This window comes from Chiloscyllium plagiosum, chromosome 31 (genome assembly GCF_004010195.1).
Source record: "Chiloscyllium plagiosum isolate BGI_BamShark_2017 chromosome 31, ASM401019v2, whole genome shotgun sequence".
In the NCBI taxonomy this organism is placed as follows: Eukaryota; Metazoa; Chordata; class Chondrichthyes; order Orectolobiformes; family Hemiscylliidae; genus Chiloscyllium; species Chiloscyllium plagiosum.
Genome location: NC_057740.1, coordinates 42,708,273 through 42,715,137, shown reverse-complemented (window position 1 = coordinate 42,715,137; position 6,865 = coordinate 42,708,273).

Genomic DNA, 6,865 nt, shown 5'->3' with positions numbered 1-6,865 from the left:
CCACAGAACTCAGCAGCTGCCGGTCCGCCCACGTGACTGGGGGATGGGAGCCAGAGGACAGATCAAATCCATACGAGGCCAGACATTAACCATGACTCATAGACCGAAACTCCGGAGCTAATTAATATGGAAACCCATCTCCTAATCGAATCAAGAGACTGACTGAAACACACCCATACCCATCGATACAGAACCATCCTGACACAAAGGACAGGCATCCACCAGACAGGAACGATCAGACTAATACACACCAGCACCCCAAGGGAACAAAGGGGGGTGCTAGCCCCAGCCCTCACAGAGAGAGACAAGCAGATAGTACCCGGACCCGTTTACATAATCCAATTAGCACCCTATTGTGTGTACACTGCAACTCTCCTGGGACAGCAGGAAACCCACCATTTGCACCTACTCCAGCGATGATGGGGAACTATCATCCCATTCAAACTCAAAATCCTCACATCCTGACAAAGAAAGGTATATAATGTGTAGCAGCGCGCGGGAACAGCAGACCAGCCAAGATTCGGACCTCGGTTGGTCTCCGCTGGTGTTACTGTATCAATAAATGTTACCGATTGTTGAACCGCACTCTGGGCTCGGACTGATATCATTTCATCCGCGCTAACATCACCATCTATTTCTCCACATTCTACATCATCCATGTCCTTCTCCACAGTAAATACTGATGCAAAATACTCATTTAGTATTCCCATCTCCCATCTCCTGTGGCCCCACACAAAGGCTGCCTTGCTGATCTTTGAGGGGCCCTATTCTCTCCCTAGTTACTTTTTTTGTCCTTAATGTATTTGTAAAAACTCTTTGGATTCTCCTTAACTCTATTTGCCAAACTATCTAATGTCCCCTTTTTGCCCTCCTGATTTTCTTCTTAAGTATACTCCTACTGCCTTTATACTCTTTTAAGGATTTGCTCGATCTATCCTGTCTATACTTATGTTTCCTTCTTTTTCTTAACCAAACCCTCAATTTCTTGAGTCATCCAGCATTCCCTATACTTACCAGCCTTTCCTTTCACCCTAACAGGAATATACTTTCTCTGGACTCTCATTATCTCATTTCTGAAGGCTTCCTATTTTCCAGCCATCCCTTTACCTGTGAACATCTGCCCCCACTCAGCTTTTGAAAGTTCTTGCCTAATACGGTCAAAATTGGCCTTTCTCCAATTTAGAACTTCAACTTTTAGATCTGGTCTATCCTTTTCCATCACTATTTCAAGACTAATAGAATTATGGTCGCTGGCCCCAAAGTGCTCCTCTACTGACACCTCAGACATCTACCCTGCCTTATTTCCCAAGAGTAAGTCAATTTTTCCACATTCTCTAGTAGATACATCGACATACTGAATCAGAAAATCTTCTTGTACATGCCTAACAAATTCCTCTCCATATAAACCCTTAACATTATGGCAGTCCCAGTCTATGTTTGGAAAGTTAAAATCCCTTACCATAACCACCCTATTATTCTTATAGGTAACTGAAATGTCTCTACATATTTGTTTCTCAATTTCCCTCTGACTATTGGGGGGTCTATAATAGAATCCCAATAAGGTGATCATCCCTTTCTGATTTCTCAGTTCCACCCAAATAACTTCCCTGGATGTTTTTCCGGGAACATCCTCCCTAAGTAAAGCTGTAACACTATCCCTTATCAAAAGTGCTACTCCCACTCCTCTCTTGCCTCCCTTTCTGTCCTTCCTGTAGCATTTATATCCTGGAACATTAAGCTGCCAGTCCTGCCCATCCCTGAGCCATGTTTCCGTAATTGCTATGATATCCCAGTCCCATGTTCCTAACCATGCCCTGAGTTCATCTGCTTTCCCTGTTAGTCCTCTTGTATTGAAATAAATGCAGTTTAATTTATCAGTCCTAATTCTCTGCTTTGTCCCTGCCTGCCCTGACTGTTTGACTCGCTTCTTTTCTCAACTGTACCAGTTTCAGATTCATCTCTTTCCTCACTATCTCCCTGGGTCCTACCCCACCTTACTAGTTTAAATCCTCCTGAGCAGCTCTAGCAAATCTCCCGGTCAGTATATTAGTCCCCTTCCAATTCAGGTGCAATCTGTCCTTCTTGTACAGGTCACTTCTACCCCAGAAGAAATTCCAATGGTCCAAAAATGTGAATCCTTCTCCCATACACCAGCTCCTGAGCCATGCATTCATCTGCTCTATCCTCCTATTCCTGCCCTCACTTGCTCGTAGCACCGGGAGTAATCCAGATATTACTACCCTCGAGGACCTCCTTTTTAAATTCCTGCCTAACTCTCTATTTTGTTCCTTCAGAATCTCATCCTTTCCCCTTCCTATATCATTGGTTCCAATGTGTACAATGACCTCCTGCTGGGCCCTCTCCCCTTTGAGAACATTCTGCATCCTCTCTGAGACATCCTTGATCCTGGCACCAGGAAGGCAACACACCATTCTGATTTTTCACTGCTGGCCGCAGAAATGTCTGTCTGAGCCCCTGACTAGACAGTCTCCTAAGACAATCAATTGCTTGGAGCCTGACGTACCCCTCATTATATTAGAGCCTGTCTTGATAGCAGAAACTTGGCTGTTTATGCTACCTTCCCCTGAGAATCCATCACTGCCTACATTTTCAAAAACAGCATACTTGTTTGAAATGGGAATAGCCACCAAAGACTCCTGTACTACCTGCCTACCTCTCTTATCTTCCTGGAGTTAACCCATCCATGTAACTATATCTGCAGCTTTTCTCCCTTCCTATAACTGCCATCCATCAGACCCCCTTGCCCTTGTAAATCCCTTATTGCCTCTAACTGTCGCTCCAACTGATCCATTCGATTTGATAGGATTTGCAACCAATGGCATTTATTGCAGATATAATCCTCAGTAACACATAAGTTCAGTTTCTGGTCAATGGTAACCCCCAGGATGTTGACAGTGAGGGATTCAGTGATGGTAGCAGCATTGAATGTCAAGGGATGATGGTTAAATTGTGTCTTGTTAAAGATGGTCATTGCCTGGCACTTGTGTGGCATGAACATTACTTGCCACTAGAACAGGAAGCCACTATTGTGATGAGCAGATGAGTTCATTCCAAGGAGTAATAAGCAGCAGAGAATATTAAACTGTAATTTAATCATTGGAGTTTGGGGATGTTCAATTAAGTAATCAGAAGTTTCCAATGAAGTTAATCTAATGGGGTAACTAATGATTAAAATTGTATTCATTTGGACAGTCATTGGTTTAATCTCTGTAGGTGAAAATGTGTTGCTGGAAAAGCGCAGCAGGTCAGGCAGCATCCAAGGAACAGGAGAATCGATGTTTCGGGCATAAGCCCTTCTCTGTAGGGGTTGGGGCAGTGATTGGGTTAATCTCTGGTGGAATGAGTCCTTATCCCCCTTCATATCCATTATCCATTGTCTTACCCCCACCTTCTTAGGAAACTCAGGAGCAGCAGTGAATTCTAGCTTTGTTACTGATGCCCACACCCTGCACATGATTCCTTTCAAAGAAAACTGAACACTCACAGAATGAGTGACACCCACTCCCGTGACTGAATCACACAGTTGCCCACTAATCCAGTTGTTCATCACACTTAAATCACAAATATTTTACAAGCCAAACATTCTGGTCTGTTTGCTCTGAATTTCTCCATCTTGAAACCCAATGCAATTCTACTGAGGGCCTAATATTTCTGTTTAGGGGACTAGTAAATAATAACACTGCAGAAGTTTTTGTAAGAAGAATTACCTAAACAGAGCTTTAATGTTACCACAATGGCTCCAGATACTGTCTTCAGAGCTCAGTCTGAAATAATATTACCTTTGGCTTCCAAAATGAAACCTTTCACATTGGAATGTTTGGCTTGTATGGCAATGTTCAGTTAATAACCAGTTGGAGTCAAGGAACATCTGTATGTTCAGCTGCTGTGTGGGTGTTTTCTGAAAATGGGACAAAATTCAAAATCGAGGGAAAAATGTTAGTACCAAGAATAGCTCCTCCTATACCCTTTACAGTATTAGCGGGATCCAACAACAACTCATTTTCATAAAATGATTTTACATAGTAAATCACAAAAACATTTCAAAGGAGCGATGATCAGATAGAATTTAACACTGAGCTCCATACAGAGATATCAGGACAGGTGACCAACAGCTTGGCCAAAGAGGGGGATCTTAAGGAACAGGATCTTAAAAGTGGAGACAGAGAGATGCAGATGATTAGGGAGGAGTTCCAGAATGCTTGCAGGATCCCAGGCAGCTGAAGTCAGTGCTCTCAATGGTGCGATGTTCAACAAGCCTGACTGAAGGAGTACAGAAGTGAAACAAGGAGGGATTTGAACACAACAATTTGAATTTTACAAAGAAGCATTACTAGACCATGAGGCAGGATGGGTAGACTATAGGAGCAAGAGTTAGCCATTCAGCCCATCAAAACTGCTCCACCATTCAGTACAATCATTGCCGATCATCTACTTCAATGCCTTTTCCCTTTCCATCAGTGGGAATTAGAAATCTATCATATGGGCTGAGAAGTGGCAGATGGAGTTTAATTCAGATAAATGCAAGGTGTTGCATTTTGGGAAAGCAAATCTTAGCAGGACTTACACACCTAATGGTAAGGTCCTTGGGAGTGTTGCTGAACAAAGAGACCTTAGAGTGTAGGTTCATAGCTCCTTGAAAGTGGAGTAGCAGGTAGGTAGGATAGTGAAGAAGGCATTTGGTATGCTTTCCTTTATTGGTCAGAGTATGAGTACAGGAGTTGGGAGGACATGTTGCGGCTGTACAGGACATTGGTTAGGCCACTGTGGGAATATTGCGTGCTGTTCTAGTCTCCTTCCTAGCAGAAAGATGTTGTGAAACTTGAAAGAGTAGGCTGAACAGGCTGGGGTTGTTTTCCCTGGAGTGTCAAAGGCTGAGGGGTGACCTTATAGAGGTTTACAGAACTATGAGGAGCATGGATAGGGTAAATAGACAAAATCTTTTCCATGGGGTCAGGGAGTCCAGAACTAGAGGGCATAGGTTTAGGGTGAGAGGGGAAAGATATAAAAGAGACCCAAGGGTAACTTTTTCACACGGAGGGTAGTTCGTGTATGGAATGAGCTGCCAGAGGAAGTGGTGGAGGCTGGTACAATTGCAACATTTAAGAGGCATTTGGATGGGTATATGAATAGGAAGGGTTTGGAGGGATATGGGCTGGGTGCTGGCAGGTGGGACTAGATTGGGTTGGGATATCTGGTCAGCATGGACAGGTTGGACCAAAGGGTCTGTTTCCATGCTGTACATCTCTATGACTCTACTTCAAAGAACTTCCACAGACCAAAGATTCACAAACCTCTGAGTTAAAAAAAGTTCTCCATTTTGTAGACAGAAGTGGCTTCCTCCTTAATTTTGTACTCCCTGGTTCCAGACTCCCCAACCAGGGGAATCTTAGCTGCATTTAGCCTAGCTAACACTTTCAATATTTTGTAAGTTTCAGTGAGATCACCTTTCATTCTTTGAAATTCTAGTGAATACAGGCCCAGTTTACTTAATCTCTCTCCAAAGGACTGTCCCACTGTCCCAGGAACAAGTCTGGTGAAACTTCACTGTTCTCCCTCTATGACAATATTATTCCTGAGATAAGGAGACAAAACTGCACACAGTACTCCAGGTGTGGTCTCAGCAAACTCCTGTATGACTGAAACAAGACTTCACTCCTCCTGTACCCAAATCCTACTGTAAAAAAGGTGAACGTTTAATCAAAAAAAGAGAAAGAACTGCAGATGCTATAAATCAAAAACGAAAACAGAAAATTGCTGGAAAAGCTCAGCAGGTCTGGCAGGCTCTATAAAATCAGAGTTAATGTTTCAGGTCCAGTTACTGGAGTCTTCCCCAACCTCCAAACAGCACTGGATTTCAAATCCTGGGAGATTTCTTATATTTTTCTTACTGAAGACTGACACAAAATAATCATTTAGTTGCTCAGCTATTTTCCATTACAAATTCTCCTGATTCTGCCTGTAATAGACTCACAATTGTCTTAGCCAAATGTTTCCTTTTTTCAGATCTGTTAAAGCATTTAGGGTTATTTTAAGTTTTTTGCTAGCGTACATTCATATTCTATTCACCCTTGCATTACAAATTTCTCAGTCCTCCTTTGCTGTATTATAAAATTATCCTGATCTTCAGGTTTACCAGTATTGCTAGCAACATTTATAGGCGTGTCTTTTCACAATCCTTAACTTGGAGAAAGTGAGGACTGCAGCTGCTGGAGAGTCAGAGTCAAAAAGTATGGCACGAGAAAAGTACAGCAAGCTAGGCAGCTCCACTTCATTCCTGATGAAATATTTATGTCTGAAATGTTGACTCTCCTGCTCCTCCGATACTGCCTGACCTGATGTGCTTTTCGAACTCAATCTTTAATTTGCTGTGTTTGCCACAGTTGACTGACATTTTGGATGTATTTGTGACTTGAAGAAATGGATATTATGTCATAATTATTTAAGACGTTTTTGCCTATGGACCATCATATCATTAATCTGTTTTCACAATCCACCTCAACCAATTTGCTCTTATCCTCATAGTTTCTTTCATCTTTGAACTACCTCACTTTTACAGGTAAAATTCTATTGTGTTCTGGTCATTCATCCTGAAAAAAATTACTTTACAACAAGATTATTAATGGCCCCTTTCTTGTTACATAATACTAGATAGAAGATAGTTTGTTTGAGTTGGATTTTCAATATACAGAAAACCATCTCTACCAACTCCAGAAGCTCATTAGGTTTACATAGTCAAGATGCAGATTGAAATTACCCCCCCACCACCTCGCTTGCTCCCCCTCTCGTTTGCCATCCCTCCATCTCCCTTCCTTCCTTTTACTCCCGTCCCTCTTCCTCCCAGTCT